Consider the following 18,099-nt stretch of genomic DNA (forward strand, 5'->3'; position numbering starts at 1 on the left):
ATTTGCCTCTTTTTGGGCTCTCAGGGATATTAAATGATGAACTCTTTTGTTTAACTCTTCAATCTCTTGAGACATTTTATCCTCATCAGGATAATTTTCTTCAGAGTCTGATGCATTAATTTGATCTATGTCAATCAGACTAATGTTCCCATCTACTATCCTAGGAACAGAGTGCCTAATTGCATTTGAACTGGTTCTATCTTTTGCAGAAACACTAACATGAGATAGGTCTCGACTTAAAATAGGTGCATCATCAATATTTCCAAACAATCTTGAATGGAAACCTAAAATATCATGCTCTGAATCTCTAGAAGATGAATTTGACTTTGCATAGATAGGTCGATCAGGCATCTTACTAGTATTGTTGCTTTTCTGCACCCACGCAGCATTTGATGGCTCATGCATCACAGATCTCTTTTGGCCTCTTCGTGACTGCTCTGGCAGACCTTCTTGCAAGGTTTCACGAGGATGTTTCTTCATGAATGATCTTGTGTTCTTATTTCCTTGCATCTTGCTTGTCTTTCTTTTAGAAAATTCATATTCTCACAAGGACTAGTTCAATAGTAACAGAGTCACCACCCACAAAACTATGGGAAAAACAAAAACAAGCAGTCTTACTCACAACACAACAATACTCTCCACAAGTCTCAGCGCAGATCTATATCTTTATCTTTGTTATAACTGGTCCCCAGCAGAGTCGCCACTTTTGTTGTCCTCAAAATTTGATTCCCTTCAATGTCCTTAAGATAATATGGTCTAAACTGGGTGCAAAGAAAACATCAAAGATAAGGAAATTCCAGAGACAACATATGACAAGGTTTGATTTAAACCTTCTACACTTCGGGCTTCCTTAGAGCCCAGGTGGGTATACCTTTGTGAATTAACTTCACACTTGTAAACAATAAACCCACAGCAAACCAGTCCAGAAAACCAGTGGATTCATTCACCTTGAAATCAACTGAAAACAATGAATAGAAACTATACTTAACTTCAGCATTTTTGATCAACAAAGTATGCAATAAACAACCTCGATTAACACCAGTGCCTTATCCAAGGTTACAGAGTCACTTAATTCAAATAAAACTTCTGAAACAATATATCCTTATGCTTCCCGTCGGCTTGGTTTCCACTAATCCTGATATATGCCTGGCACATACAAGAATTCAATCATTCTAGACTAAGCTATGGTCCTCAAAATTCACAGTTCCCTCCAAAGAATTTACTGGTACGAGTGATCCCGCGTATTTAATTTCCCTTCTAAAGAGAAAAGATAACTAACACTTATACTGAGATTGCTTTTCAATTCCTTTCAAACTAAACAACCTTGGCTTATTCAGAATAAAGACAGTAAATAAATTTGTGAACGAACGTGAAGACAACACATAACTTTTACTCAAAACCGATGGCCTGTATATTGATATTCATTTCAAAGAGTATTACAATAAATTCTGATTCTCCATTAGACATAGAAAAGCTCAGATAAATTTCTGCAGCGTTTTCTTACAAAATTTTGTGATCCCCTTCCCTCTAGTCCTGGTATCCATTTATAACAACATGGATGCACAAAGTTTCGGACTTCTCGAGGAGAGTTTGTTACAATTATTTCCAAAATTGATGAGGTTACAAAAATTGCGCAAAAGTAGTTATGCGCTCTTTTCAGCCTCTGCAGTCTGTTCAACAGGTTGTTCAGTTGCAACCTCTTCTGGCTTTTCAGGGGTGCTCTCCAACTACTCTGGATCATGGGTGGAATATTTAACTTCCCACTCATTATATGTCTCTTCTGTTGGCCATGAAAAATTAATCACATCATCTTTACTTTTAGTCAACTTTTTCCAAGAATTTCTCAGTTTGTTGACTTTCTGAATTAAAAAAACTATAGTGTGATTTAATTTTTTCTATTTCCTATATTGTTATAACAAAGAAAGAGGTATCATCAAGATCAATGATTCCCTTTACCCTTGCTGACAATTTGACTTCTATCTCCATGACCTTTCCCACACTATTGTGAAGTAGTGAGGCATTTATAGTATCTGCAAAATTGGAGATTGTGGCTTTTATTTTCTCCTCATACTTCCCTGCATAAAAGGCCTGAGCTTGCTTTAGGTTCTCCAATTCTTGGGGAGTTATCTCAATCATTTGGGAGATGGAAGGCGCAGGAGATGGTGGGAGCTCAATAATGGGGCTAGTAGGTGGAGGTCTTGCAGGAGAAGAGGCAATCATCAATGTTGAAGATTCACCTTGTTGGTGTTGTCCCATCATCTGGCTCTGCAATTTGGCAATGATGCTATCCTTTCCTCTTACCTCCTCCTTGACACTGTCATAGGCCTTCAAAACTATTTCCAATTTAATCTGGAGGGCCTCCTTTTCTTTAGCTTCCTTCTCAGCCACTGCAACACTAAATTTTGTAGTTTCTAGCACAGTGCTAGCAGCCTCTACTACCCCTATACTCTGTACTCTTTTGACCATCAATCCACCAAGGTGACTTGACCTTGAAGTGTCTTTACCTTTCTTTTCCTCATTCCTTTTGAGGGACCACATAAATAGTGCAGCATTGTCCTTATTGAATGTAACCCCTTCCATGGGTTTAGTCTCTTTTCTTACTGCATCTAGCACCAGAGCATCAACAATATTCCATTCTGATAAAATAAGCACTCCAGCTTGTGCTACTAGATCCCTTCCCTGTTCAGGAGTGATGGTTTTGAATTCTTCCATCATCTCCTGTTTTATTTCTTCTTCCACTGAGGCTAGATCTTTGTTAGGCTGCTCTGCCTTTCTTGTTTCACATCTAGCATTATATGTATCTATATGCTGCTTCCAGACAAATTGCATGAATGCTTCAGATGTGACAAAGTTATCATCAGCTAAAAAGGCACTACTGGCCTTCTTTATCTCAGGATCCCACTCCTGGCCCTTAAGTTCAGTTGAGGTGATGTCCATTTGTGCTTCAGTGGGCTCTTCTGGCATCCCTTCTTCCACTTCATCATAAGTGTATGCAATTTCCCCCAAGCTGCCCAACTGCGAGAGGTATTCAGTTGCTGCTTGTTCATCTCCTATGTGGATAGGGGATTGGGATGGGGAATACAAGGGTGTATCTGATTGCACTTCCTTCCCCACCCTTTGCTTCTTTGGGCTGTCCTGGATGTCAATGACATCTTGCACCTTCCTCTTTCCTTTGGATGAAGAGGGCTCCCCTGTTGTACGCACCAGCACACTGTAACCTGATTTCTTATGCAGGGTGTAGTCACCAGGAGGGATTGCTTTAGTGGAAGCTGACTTGCCCAAAATCATTCTAGCCTTTTCAGGGTTGCTCTTAATTACAGCTTCCCTCTTTTCCTTTAGTGTTTGCATCACATCTTCGAAGCAAACAATCAAAATTTTTATTTTTTCTTCCAATGGGAAGAAGCTAGACAATGGGTCATAGCTAGCATCAAATTGATGCACAAAATCCAAGGCTTTCTTGTAAGCCACCCATTTTTCTTTCCTCAAATCCTGTTCATCTAAATCAAATTCATTCCTGATGAGGTCTTCAGGAAAGTGGAATTGATGAGGCCTTCCTCTGCATGCTACCTTCTTCCTGAACGCACCATTGTAGAAGTCCTCTGGATCAACACATCTGGACACTGCAGTGGATAAATGGTAGGGTTTGAGGAAATCCTCAAAACAATTCCAGCCTCCCTTTGTAATTACAAATTGGTGGGCTATTGTAGCTGTAGGGAAAATAGTCCCTTTACCTCTGCCTGTTAGCTCTGCCTCTTGTAGGCCACCAATTTGTCTAAGGATCTCAGCTATTCCCACTTTGAGAGGGGCCTGGTATGGTAACAAAAATGGGGTGCCTCTGAAACCAAAAACACTGAAAACCATGGAGACTGGATATAAGTACATGTCACCCAAGTTATGAACAATTTTGATGTTCTCTGTGAATTCTTTTGGCCTTAGGAATTCCAGAAGAACCTTGGGGACTCTTGGGTTATCAGAGCAAAGGAGGGTCCTTATTTTGGATGCAAAATATTTATCAAACTTTAGGAAACTAGCATCCTCTCTGTCCCATGACAACACAGTGCTCCATAGTTTTACTGGCATCTTCTCTCCTTCCTTCTCTTTTACCAGGTCCATTCCACTGGCGAAATAATCACCACCTTTGCAGAGGAAAAGGTGCATCAAGAGTGAGTACCATCCGAATGGCCTATCCACCTTCCCATTTTTTATTCCTATCAACCCTCCATGGATAGCATCGGCAATATAAGAAGCATAATCAAATGTAATAGCAAGAGAAGGATTCAAAATCTGAACAATCATTAACAAGTAATGATTTGGCATATTTGCTTCAGCATCCTCTCCTAGAACTTGCCAAAGTGCCCAATACATGCCTTTAGCCCTTAAGGTAAACATACTCAATGAAAAAGGCTCTTGTGTGTTGGGCCCTACAACTGCTAACCCTCCTATTTTTAGGAAAAGTTCTTTAAGAGGCCCATTCCTAAGATGACTCCTCTATGCACCGTACACTTGGGCTAATTGTGTGAAATTTATGGGTTCCAGAAATTTGGTGAACTCATTGAGCCCAAACGCTGTTCTCAATTCCTCTGCCTTGATTTCCAGAAGGGTTTTTCCATTAACATCCCGGATGCATCTCGTGACTGAATCATAGTTCAATGCCATTTGGGTTAACAAGTCTGTATCCATGAACACCCCTGGGACTACCAATTTCCTGACATCTAGTTCCCAAATGCTATTTTGATGAGCAGGAGAATTCCTCATCCCAAATCCGATTCTGAACAGCCCCAACCCAGACAGTCCAACCTGTGGGTCTCTTAAACAATTACCTTTGTCATATAATCCTTCTCCTATCTTCAGACGGGGAGCCCTGGGCACTAACTCTTTGGCCTTTGATGCCTGGTTAGTTGACAATGTCAACTGTTCTAAAAAATCATCACATACACTTCGTTCTAAATAATTAACCTTGCCAGAAAATTCCCTTTTAGGAGCCATTGGAAAATACAAGAAAATGAATACACTCTTAAACAATCCTGCAATACGAGAATGATTTTATCTAAAAGCCACACAAGAATTTCTTCAAAACATGAGAGAACCTAATGCTTGCTTGAAGGAAATTGCTCTGCAACTGAACCGCTTGCTCTGTTTTCAGAAAAGGATAACTCTACGTCTGCTCTTCTGCAAAAATCTTTTTAAAAGATATCCTTACTTGGTTGTTAGGAAATCAAATGCTTGTACTCTGGGCCTTAACTATAACATTGATTCCGCATGCTTCGGCCATCCTTTTAAAATCGAATTCATACGAGAATTCATATTTTAGCTCCAACGAGTCGCAACCTTCCTGCAAGTGTCTCACTGTTAATTTCATTTTGACGGCTTTGTCTTTAGTCTGGGTCCCGTTATTCTATTGGCTACATAATACCACGCGGCATCTGACCATTGGCTTAGAAAATCCCTTCGTATTCTGTTTTGATACTGGCCGAATGCCTCCCTTTATACTATGACGGGCCCACATTTTTCCCTTTTGGCCATGTCATCATCATGACACGTGGACGACCCTCGTTAACTCTCGCTATTTCGCGGGCTTAAAGGGGAAGCATTTTACCCTTGTGAAATAGCGCCAACCATCGGATCCTTTCTCAAATTGATCGACGTTTAACCCTTCGAAAAGGCTCTCAGAAATGGTGGGCCCACGGACATGTCACGGACATATGGCACCTTGTCACTTTCGGAGCTGACTTGTCAATTTCTCATTTGTCAAGCAGGAACCATAGGGACCCACAGTTTCCTTTTAGACCGCGTGTCATCAAGACACGTCGATGGTCCTTGTTCATTTTTGCTATTTCACGGCCTTAAGAAGTGATCACTTTACCCTTGCGAAATAGCGCCAACCGTCGGATCCTTTCTCAAATTGATCAGCATTTAAACCCTTCGAAAAGGCTCTCAGAAATGGTGGGCCCGCGGACATGTAATGGACACCTGGCGCCTTGTCACTTTCGGATTTGACTTGTCATTCTGTCATTTGCTGGAAGGAGCCACGGGGTCTCAATAAATTGTTAAGAGCTGTCCCTGCCAGGTCATCTCCACCTGCGACCTGACTCATCTTTGGGGCCCACTTTTAAACCTTTAATCCTAACCCGCTGACGGTGGTGACTTGTGCCACGTGCTACCTTTTAATACGCGAGAAGAAAACCACAGGGGCCTCACTTTCTTTGACAACCACATCCTTTACTTCCTCCGTCATGACACATGGAAGGCTGACATTCATTCTCGCTATTTCGCGGCCTTAAAGGGGAAGCATTTTACCCTTGCGAAATAGCGCCAACCATCGGATCCTTTCTCAAATTGATTGACGTTTACTGGGCCCGACACTTTAGAACGAAATAATATAAGGTGAATTTTTTTTAAATAATCAACATAACCGCCTAGGTTAATAACAAGGGGGGACACTTCCCACGACCCTGCAACCCATACTTAAGTGAAATAAAGTAACGGCAAAATAGAAACCAGAGGGTTTAAAATAAAAAGATAAGGTCTGAAACTTAAAAAACCCTTAAACCATCTAGGTTTAGAATAAAACTGAAGCACTTGGGACTACACCCTATTCGAAAATTTTCTAATGAACCATAGCCAATTATGGGAAAAGAAGAACCCAATTTTAAAATAGTGATAACACCCACAATGGCTACAAGCACTAGAATTTATAATGACCATCGCTCCATTCTACAATCCAGAGACTAGAAAGTGCACTGATGCACAGGGAAAAACTGTTATCGACTTGTCTTCAGATATGCTAGGGTTGATCTTTGGAATCGCAACTAGGGAAGAGGAATCCTTACTAACTGAAGAAGAGGCCTCGAAGGCATGGAATGACAAGGTATCAGCCAGCAAAAGGCACATGAATACCAACTGGCTGGAAGAAGAGAGAAAAACAAGGCTCAAAGCTACAGAGGTCTTGAGGGCGGACTTCAAAGAGCTTCAAAAGGACTTGATTATTATGCTCAGTAGGGCCTTTGGCAAGCCTGACTGCAAGCATTTCCCCCCTGCTCCACTTTATGAGTACCATATTGGTAGGGAAGCAATATTTTGATTGGCCACAAATCCTTTTTGACAATATTTGTAAGCAGATGAAGGAGGTGCAGCATACCCAGAAGTTCTTTTTCACGTCCTATGTCATTTGGGTAGCTGCCAGAGCTGGAAAATTTTGAGGCCTACAGGTAGAAGGAAAATTAGGAGAGAAGGAGGGACAGAAGAAGATATGGGAGTATTATTCCCAACTTACTCTAGCCAATTCTAAGGTACATTTCAAAAAGGTTAATGATGCCTTTATTTTCCCAATAATCATCAAATTAACAGGGGATACATGATATCGGATTAGCCCCGAGGCTATGGCTATCATCTGGGAGTGGGTGTCTCAGTTTATCCAAAACCCATGATCTACTTATATTAGGGTTAGTGGATTCACAGGGAACCCAATGTTGTTGCCTTGTTATTGCAATGATAGGGTGATCCTATTAGAATATGTAAGGTAGCTTGTAGGTCTCCAATCATTGTTGTCATAAAAGTATAAGGCAGGAATTGATTTCTCCATGTCCATTGGGTATTTTGCCTATTCCAAGATACAGGGGGCAAAGTTGGCAGAACAAGAACTTCAAGATCTAAACTTGAAGGAATATGAGCACGCTAGGGAATTTTATGATCCCTACGTGAAACTTAAGCAAGCTATGCCTAAGGCATATGAGGGGCATAAGCCCAGCTTGGAAGACTTTTGGGCCAACTTGCAGGACAGTTTTGAGGTCAAGGAGAAGAACTATAACAGATTGTTCGTGTCGTAGGTGAGAGATTTTGGTATTGAGACTAACCTCCCTAAAGACCTGAGGGATGATGGAGAGTTACTTGATCTAATTTATAGAGAATCAGGGATAGACAAGAGGCCCCTCTCCCCAGTAAAATGGTTTGCAAGCAAGGATACAGATATGGAGAAGGTCTCCTAGGTAGTCATCAATAGAACTAAACAATGGTTAAGCCAGAGGGTAAGGCTGAGCGTGTCAAAGACAAAGAAAAAGGAATCCACCTCAGGGGTACCTTAGTCAAGAGGCCATAAGGAATATGCCCAAAAGACAAGGTTGATCTCAAGGCAGAATACCTCCACTGACCCAGGTGAGGAAGACAAGCCTCAAGAAAGCACTGAGGACTTGTTGAAGAAACTCCAAGAAAAGATGGAGGAGTTTGAACTACTAGAAAAGGTTGCAGACCTAGGGGTGAACAATGGGATAGGTGTGGTTCCACTTGCCAAAGTTATCCCACCAAGGACCGCTATAGGCCACACTAAAGGAGAGGATACCCAAGAATAGGAAGAGAGAGTAGAATCCACTGAGGAGGTACCCGCTCAGCCACCTTCCATAGGTACAACAAGTGCTTTAGGCACCACTGCTCCCGCACCACCATTAGTTAATGTATCTACAAGGTAGCCCAGAGTGCAAGGTTTCACATCCACTACTCAGGAAGTAAAGATTAGAAATGTCGAGTCTGACTCTGACCAGGAGGAAGAGGATCTTGAATGACAACAGCCACTAGGGAGCAAACAAGAAGGGGGTGAGGCAAAAGACATCTTGAATGAAAGGTTGGTTCTAACTCCGAAAGACCAAGAAGACCTGCTTAAGGATATAGAAGCCAGGCAAGCAGAGATGGACCCAAGTGATGAAGAAATCGCATTCAATGAGGAGGTCAGTGGTAAGATAGGAGAATTACACAAACAATAAGCTCTCCAAGCTAACCTAGCCCGCCAAATTTCATCATTTCAAGATCTTGGGCAAATGGGAGCCGAAGAAAGAGATGAAGCGGAAGAGCAGGTAGAGGTTCATGTCATAACTGTAGATATTGTATCACATCAAGGTGATAAAGCCAAAGATAAACCATAATGGCTGGAGTTCACCTTCGAGAAGAAAAAGAGAAAATCAGAGCTCCCCAAGGTTACTCTCCAACAAGCAATTACCAAGGAACCACCGAAGTTTAAGAAGCTGAAGATGGTTCATCACCTGTCAAAACTAGTTCTGGTGAAGTGATTGTAGATGTGGCATTTCCATTGTAGGCCGAGGGACAAGCTTCTCCCAAATACCAAATATCACAGATAAACCTGGGTAAGGAGACCAAGTGGGGAGAATTAGATACCTTGGAGCTAGCCACAAGCATTGTCAGAGGGTGCATGGAAAAGGAGCACACCTCAATATGGAGCTTAAGGTGCAGCTTGGGTAGTATAAACAGCTCTTGATAGAAATGTGTAAACCTTTGGACTCTTGTAGAACGGATGACCCACCTTCAACCTCATCACTGCCAGAGGGAGAGGTAAAGGCACTACTGGAGGTGAGACGGGTAGCTGCGGCCACCAAATCTTGGACTCAGGTGAATGCAACCAATACTAGATTGTTTCTATAGAATACAATGGAAATATACGGTAAGGCGGTACAGGCAGGTGGAGCTTTGGAAACTTATTCCACACAATGGGAGAGGAAGGAGAACACCTTTAATATACAGCTCCAAATTTTGAAAAGGATACTACGGTTAGGAGAAGAGCTGATAGTAAAAGAAGACCTCTTAGGAGGGGATAGTTGTGAGAATTTATAGTTCTACATATACATTTTGGAGCTGAAAATAGAGATGTATCAGTAGTATATCAAGGAGATGACTAGTATTTGGGACCCTCTCCTCAGAGAGATTTTGTGATGAATATACTAGGGCCTTTTGGCCTCAGAATCGTTGATACTAGAATAATGGACCAGCATCAAGTTTTGAATCAATGGGATGCATATGAGGCACAAAACCTAGGACCTACCGCCTAGTTCGATGTCGCTCTTATGGATAGATACACACAGCTGATTACTTAGTGTCAAGAGGTGGTGGATATGGTAAAGGAGTTAGAGGAACAAGGAGCACATGCAGATGAGGCTTTGAAGAAATATAAATTTAGAACTAAGCATGTAGCCAATCCCCCAGTCCAAGCAGTTGCATGCATAATTGAAAATTATAAGGCTTTTACCAAGAAATAAAGGATAGGCACAAAATTGCTAAAGATAGCAAAGCTTTTTCTTGATTTTAAAACTGCTCCTCCTACTCAGGTCCCAATTTTGAAAGAAATCCTGCATGATTACGAAAATGTGGCTCACCCAGCATGGTCTTTGTAATGCTCGTGCAGCGTCTGTTTTGTAGTTGTTAAGTGGAGTGTCCAGGTAGAAACTTACAAGTTAACTGCGACTCCTATTTTTAGTTCTTAATTTAGGGTATAGTTTTTTCCTAAATAATAGGGTGAAGAACTTCTATAAATTTAGAAGTTGGATTCATTTGTAAAGGTCCCAAATTGATGATTTGTGGCCCACTTAGAGATTTTTAGAGTATTTTGCAGATTGTTAAGAAGTTTGAGTTATTTTTCTTATAGATTCATGGAGATTAATATGAAAAGCAACTTGTAGATGGCCTAATCTACATTTATATTCTACCAAATTGTTCTGTGTAATCGGGTAACATCTATTATTTTGAGTTAGCAACATGGCAACCTTTTTGTCTATCATGTTATGAACTATATTGCGCACGTTAGTGGTGTATCATAATTACTGTGATAGGCCATATTGTTGATGATTTTATGTCCACATATTTGTGATATTGATGATTTTTTAGGTTTTATGGAGGTCCGTTGTTGAATGCTAACTTGGATAATATCTGATAATTGCTCAAATTGCAGGGAACTAATTGAATAGCTTATTAAGTTGTCATTGTATTGATCTTTGTTGTTATTTTCTTGTTTCCCTTACACTTCACATTTTATTTCCCCAGAGAATCTTAAATCATAAAAATACAAAAAAAGAGGAAGTGCAGTTGTCCGTAAACCAGCGAGATTTAGCTCTAACCAGCAGGCCCCTTTACAGGTATAACCACATCAACCATTGAGCTATCCATCACCGTCGAGACCCGACTACAGAGACCTTGGGGTAGTGAGTTCTTCCAAACTCATTACTTTTCAGGAGAGGTGGTGAGTGTTTGCATAAACTACTTGACTGTTGGTGGGTGTGTCAAAACACACGTCAATAGGGCCCTCCTTATGCATCATCTTGGATCTCTCCCTAAACCGGTTAAGATTTTTCTGATTCTAGGGACCTAATGCTCTAATACCAATTGTTAGTCCCAACAGGTGCTAAGAGAGGAGGGGTGAATTAGCACTTAATCAAATTTTCACAATTTAACTTTTATCTTAAATATTCATTCATCTAAGATCCAAAAATATACTTAATCACTGAGGTAAAATATGCAAGCATGAAAAGTTGATAGTGACACCAAGGAGTTATCTCATGGAAACCCAATAGGGAGAAAACCACGATGTGAGTAGGAACTCACAAAATTTTCACTCTTCTTGAGTATGCCTGGTTAAGAGCCATCCCTGTTATGAGATTACAAAGACACTGTTAAGTGCCACCTGATTAAGGGATTTTGATCAAGGTTGGTTAGTGCCTTTACCCTGTTAAAGGTAGCCTGGTTATAGGACTTAGAACATCAATTAAGATGTTACCCGGTTAAGGGATTATACAATAGGGACCTGTTAAAGTCCATCTAGTTAAGGGATTTATGTTGCAGTTGTTAGAAAGCAATAGATGGATGATATGCTGAATTAGCTACTGATAGCTTGATCAGATCTCAATATGTATCCCACTCAATAAACATCAGTTGTGTCTTCTCTGCACAACACTGGTTTCCTTCTTACACCTTCGGCTATTCACTCAGTCGATCACCTATCCCTCGGCATTGCACTCAGCTGGTCACCTATTCCTCAACATTGCACTCTGTTGGTCCTCTAACCTTTGGCTCTGCACTCTACTGGTCCTTTATCCTTTGGCTCTACCCTCAGCTGGTTCTTTGTCCTTCGTCTTTGCACTCAGTTGGTTCCCTCTCCTTCAGCTCTACCCTCAGCTGGTTCTTTGTCCTTCAGCTTTGCACTCAGCCGGTTCTTTGTCCTTCGGCTCTGCACTCAGCCAGTCTACCTCACATACACACACAACTATGCTAACACTTCTTAGCACTTCCTCTCACTCTGCTCTTCAACTTGTATTGCCTTCAAGAAGATCTCCTTGTTTCAAATTTCAACATCAAAAAAATTCTGAAAGAGCTCAAGAACTCTTTACACATTTTCTCTCGACACCTTCAGGCATATCCTCAATCAAATCAATCAAGGATTTCAGAAGATTTCAATTTCAAAATGTCCCATTCTTTCTCTACATGCCTTACAACAATTTTGTGAAGTGTTCAACCAATTCTGCCACCGCATCTCCCAAAGATAGAAACTTCTGAGTCATGTTCAGCCAAATAAATGCGAACTAGAAAATTCACATGTAATCATGCTTGACTCCATGATAACTAAAAGTTAACCTTACCAACAAATGATTTGGTGTAGATAAAAGCTTACCAACTCATCCTTTGCCACCACAACTGAATAATTGATCACTACTCCAAGATTTATGGTGATGACCTGTCTACCTTCTATCATACCGGTGTAGCGGTATGCAACTGCACTTCTTATATTACCAGTTCATCCTTTGATTGTCAGTTTGTTGTGCTAGCACCAAGTGTCTTCCCATGTTTACCAGTGAGTTACCAGCTGGTTAGAGCAAACAAGTTTTCTTACCTGAGTCACCTTTTGTGACTTCACCATCACCAAAGTCACCGATCTTCCTGAATGATAGATTGGTTGAGTTAATTTTTATTTCCTTGAGTTTAAGTAACCTTTGATCATTCAATACCAATTTTGTTTCTATTCACTATTGCTTACTGAAAAGCAACACCACTCTACCTATACCACTTCACCGATTAGTGTCTGTTATATACAATGATAGTCCCAAAGACACTGAGAGGGGGGGTGAATCAGTCTCTAACTAGTTATTGGAATATTTGAACTTATTTATAACATTGCAACCCAAATTAATGTATCGGTAAAGAAGTAATAATGCAGCAAAGAGAAATAAGAGAGACAACATAAATGCATACCATAACACAAGATATTTTGGCAAGGAAACCCGGTAAGGGAAAAACCTCGGTGGGATTTGTGACCCACAATATTTACTCATTGGCCAATATGAATAAATATTACTTACAATAAGGGCCTGCACATGCAAGAAGGCCAATAGCCTAGAACTCACTGCTCAATGAAAGAGTCTCACTGACTACAAAATTGATAATTAAATCCAAGGCAATGTACTACATAAAATAGCATCTGCAATGCCTGATTCAATACCAATTTAAGCTCATTTAGAAACCATAACCAAAAACATTGCCGGTGAATGATATTTTCTCACATAACCTATCTTCCTTATTACAAAATCCTTTAGCTATTTTCTATGATCTTATTACATAATTGACTCTCTATATCTTCTATCAAAATGACCTATAAGATCTCATATATATAGGAGTCTTTACAATACATCATGTCAGATTATAGATAATTAGTTACATTACAATACATTCATATAAACAAAAAATTGTCTCATGTCGACCTGAGTGCTAGTATGCTTTATTGCCAGTGTAAACTAGATGTCGAAGAATGAACTTGTTGTGTCTGCTGGTGCCGATAGATGATGTCTACGTTGCCAGTGAACCTATAGAATCCTGTTACTGGTTGGTTGCCATCAATGACAACATCAACCATTCTCATGTGAGTGTGGAATTTCAACAATCTCCCACTTTGGCATTGATGGCAACACTCATGAGAAAATTCAAAAATTGTTGTCCAAAAATAAAGTCCAAAACTGATCCCCAAAAAAGAGTGTGCTCTCACTGAGCAAGTGATTTCTTCTGTGCATTTTCCTCCATACTACTCCCCCTTTGGCATCAATGAAAAAGGATGTCAAAAAGAATCAAAGAGTACAAAATTCTACCTCATAGCCTATAACCGGTTGTGTATAATTTGAAAGATATCCACCAAAATTAGATTCAAGCTCTACATGAATTTATTACTATCAGAAATAATGGTTTTGGTCTGCTAGATCATACTGGTGAGATAATGCATTTGTTTCTCCGGTGATCATTCTCCTTGAATTGTTTCTTTAGATATCTCAACCCGCTAAGTTGTAAGGTTGTCCAATCTAGGACCAAGTTTTTTTGTTAGCTCTCGGGCCTTCAACCTTATCCTTGCTTTTTCTTGCTCTAGTTTCTCTATCTTTTCCTCAAAAACTATCATTTATTGTTTAGAAACTGAGGTAAGCTTCGAAGAACCTATCATATTATCTACCTTGTCATCTATCTCCTTTTGTGTTTTCTTAATCTCCTCATCAATGTCTTCAGTCAGGTGGTGAGGCTTGCAAGCTTCTTTATACAAATCCTCATATTCCAAAATTGTTGAATTAAGTACCGGTAATAAGGAATCAATATGCTCAGTACAGTCCTTGATAGTTTTGTCAAAGAATTCACCTTTTTCTATATTCACCCTTTCCTTAATAGTTTCTTCATTAACCTTATCTACAGTTAGAACATTTGAAGCAATAAATTTGGACAATGCGTCCAATTTACTCAAAGAACCATCAATATGATCTATCTTACATGCCAGTGCAATCATTTTCAAAATAGGCAATGTATCATCAATGGCCTTAAATGCTAAGGCATTACAATCTGTGATCCTCCTTATTGAATCTAAAAGAACATCTATTACATTTGTAGGTCTGAAGTCTACAGTGGATGTGCTCGGTTCTGAAATAACTTTCTTTTCATCAGACACTTGACCAATTACCTTAACAATTTCTTCCTTGTTTGCATCATTTGTTACCTTTTTATTTATAGTTGTTGCTAGTTTCTCACTCTGTGTTATTCCCTCTACTTTTGTTGGTTTCTTAGTTTGTGTATGTACCTCTACATCTTCCAGTTTCTCAATGTTAGGCTTCTTAGCTTTTGTCAGTATTTCAATGTTTTGAGAGTCAGCAGTGTTAACCGGTGACTTCGAGATTTCAACATTCATAGCATTAGCTATCTTGACCTCTGCAGTCTCTTTATCCATAACAATATTTAAATCCTATGTATCTACATTCATGGTAAAAATAATTTCCGATTCTGAATTAGTATCATCATGAGTTATTTCTTCAACCTCCTTTTCCAGTTGACTGTATGTATGTACCGGTGTCCCTAAAGTTATTGGTGGGGTGTCTTGTGCTGGTGGAGAAAGGTTATCAATGACCTTATAATAGGTACACTACCAATTTTACCTTTACTTTTAAATTTCTGATATACCTTTGCAAAAGACTTATCCATTTTTTGTCTATCCCTTTCTTCTTTCTTTTCTTTTTCAACAAAAAATATGTCCCATTTGTCAGCAGTTTCATCAACTTTTTCTTTCACTCTCCCAGCCATTAGACTAACTTGCTGGTGGCCACTCATAAAAACTAACCGGTTGGCTTCAGCAATCAGTTCATCAATCTCCTCCCTAGAATTAATAGGATGAACAACCAACAATGCTTCAACCTTTAACTTTTTATATAGTTCAATCACTGACATTCTTTTAGCCTCTAATCTTTTGTAAATGTCATTTGGCAGATCATCTACAACCTCAATCAAAACTTTCTTGTAGATGTCAAGATGCAAAATAATGCTTTCCTCTATTGTCTCCTTGTCAAAATCCTTGAAAGAATGATAAAATTTATTCACATTACTAAGATTACCTTCTTCTATAATTTCATTGATCAATTCCTCTGGTGTAAGGGTATCTGGTGCATTAGGTTGTTGTTTCTTCTTTGGAGTTAATTTCTTCTCAGGCTCTCTTACAACCTGCTACTTCTTCCTTAATGTTCTTGTCCTTTTAGGAGAAGGAGAAGGTACCAATGAAGGTTTCCTCTTCTTCCTTTCAACTCTCTTGAACTCTACTACCTTACCACTGTCTGTATCAGAAGAAGTGATAATTGGTGAAACATGAGCTATCGGTTCCAGGTCTTCTAGGTCACTAACAGAAATACCACTTAAGTTCATTACATTTTCTTTAAATTCTTTAGCCATTTTGGATGCATCTCTGATGAATTTTTCTCATCTTTTTCTTTGCTTCTGCATCAAAACAACACTCTCAATAGTGTTTGCACTGCCAAAGATTTCTTCAGAAGGTTCCCATGGTGCATCAAGAAGTGTTTTTGCATAAGCCTCAAGAATATTCAGATCTACTTCATATCCCATCTTTGTTATCCAAATGGTTCTAGGAGTAACAACTTCCATCCATGTTTCATCTCTTTTGATTACAAAACATATTTTCTTGTCATTATCCATAATACTTTGCGGTATCCTTTCTCTAGCCTTCATCTTGGTTTGAAAGTTTTTGAAATAGGCTTTTACCATGTCATCACTATTAGCACCTATGTCGCTAAATAGCTTCCATGATTTGTCTACCAACAGGGATGTCATATGCAAAGTCCTTGTGACCAAGGCTCGGTATCTCCTTTGTGAAGTAAAGCATTAAACACACAATTATATTCCCAAAATGAAATGTTCCCTTCTTATCACCCTTAATCTTTTTCAAGTTATTTAGCAGTTCATCTTTAAGCCACTCACAGATGTCAATTTTAGCATTGTTCTTAACCATTTCATATGCACTATGTATACACAAGCTAGAAACATAATTTAACCTATTTGCATGAGTAACTCTGTATCCAAATACCATGCTCACATATTTCACATTTGCATTAGTGATATCACTAACCCTAAGAGATCTATTGTCAAATGTAGCTCCGGTTAGGTCCATAACACCCTTGTTTGGTATCTTCTTCTTTTTGTTGGGCTTAGTACTGGTTGAGGGTAAACCAGTAATTGCCTTGATTGTTTCTATAGTGATTTTAAAAATAGATTCTAGCCACATAAACTCCCCATGAACCTTGCTTAGTACAAAACAAACTATCTCATCTGGAAATTCAAGAATGTTCATAATTTCAACAAATCCTAAATCCTCAACAATCTTATGCTCTAGCTTGACTAAACCTTGTTCATCAATTATAACATCTTTGTACATGTTTTTTAAATCACCAGACCCTAAATTCTCTATGTTGCAGTGAATATAAATCCTCGGGTCTTCGGTAAAAGCAACTCCCTTTGGAATAATAGAAAAGGCTCCGATGGAATCATCTTGCTTAGAAATCTCAAGAATGATTTTAAACATGGGTTTAGGGTGCTTAATATTCTCTACCACAGTAGGGTTTGCAATGAATTCAGGTACAGAGGATGAAGATGCCATTGGGAAAGATAAATACCTTTTAACATGAAATCCTTGAATGCCTCAAAACACCTATCTGCTTCTCCTCAGAATGCATTTGCTCTCTCTCTACGTTCTTTGAATGCTTGGATGCTTGGTGAGTTGAAATGAGGGTTTTTCAGTGCTTTATAACCAAAATGTTCTCCAACAACTGCATTAAATGCTTGCCAGTTAAGTAAAAATCTTAACATATATGTCGATAAAGAAGAAATATAACTTCTTACCATCAACCGAGGGTAGAATGCATGATTTTCAATTTTTTGCCATACCCTCTAAGGATTATTCCTTAGTCAGATGAAGAATCTCCTAATGGTATAGTATTACTCTATTCTATTGGTGCAGAGATAGATTCATCAATTCTTTGATCTCTCTTCTTGATCCATTGTTTTAAAAATTCTTGCTTTATTTCGTTTACTTTTTATTTTCCCTTCTCATTAGATCCTTTATTGTTCTCCGGTATAGTCTTGCTTCTATAAATTTTTCAATATGTCCAATCTTGTCACATGCATAACAAGTTACATTATTCCTCTGAATAGATTTTCCATATCCTTGACCGGTTTGTGTTCTACATTGATTAGATAAATGTCCAAATCTACCACAAACATAGCATTTCACATTCATTCTACAATGTTTTGAGTTATGGCCAACTTTATTTAATTCGGAACATTGACCAGTGGGTAAATTTGTATTCTGATTATTTCTAAATCTACACTAATTTTCTCTATGGCCAAATTTGTTGCAATTAAAACATTTCCCATTAAATTTATAAGCATTAGGTTGTCTTACCAGTTTGTTCTAAACTTTTCTTGAATTTGTCTTTGTATTCATTTGGAGTGATCAACTCATTTTCCAGAATG

Source organism: Cryptomeria japonica, chromosome 6 (genome assembly GCF_030272615.1).
Source record: "Cryptomeria japonica chromosome 6, Sugi_1.0, whole genome shotgun sequence".
NCBI lineage: Eukaryota > Viridiplantae > Streptophyta > Pinopsida > Cupressales > Cupressaceae > Cryptomeria > Cryptomeria japonica.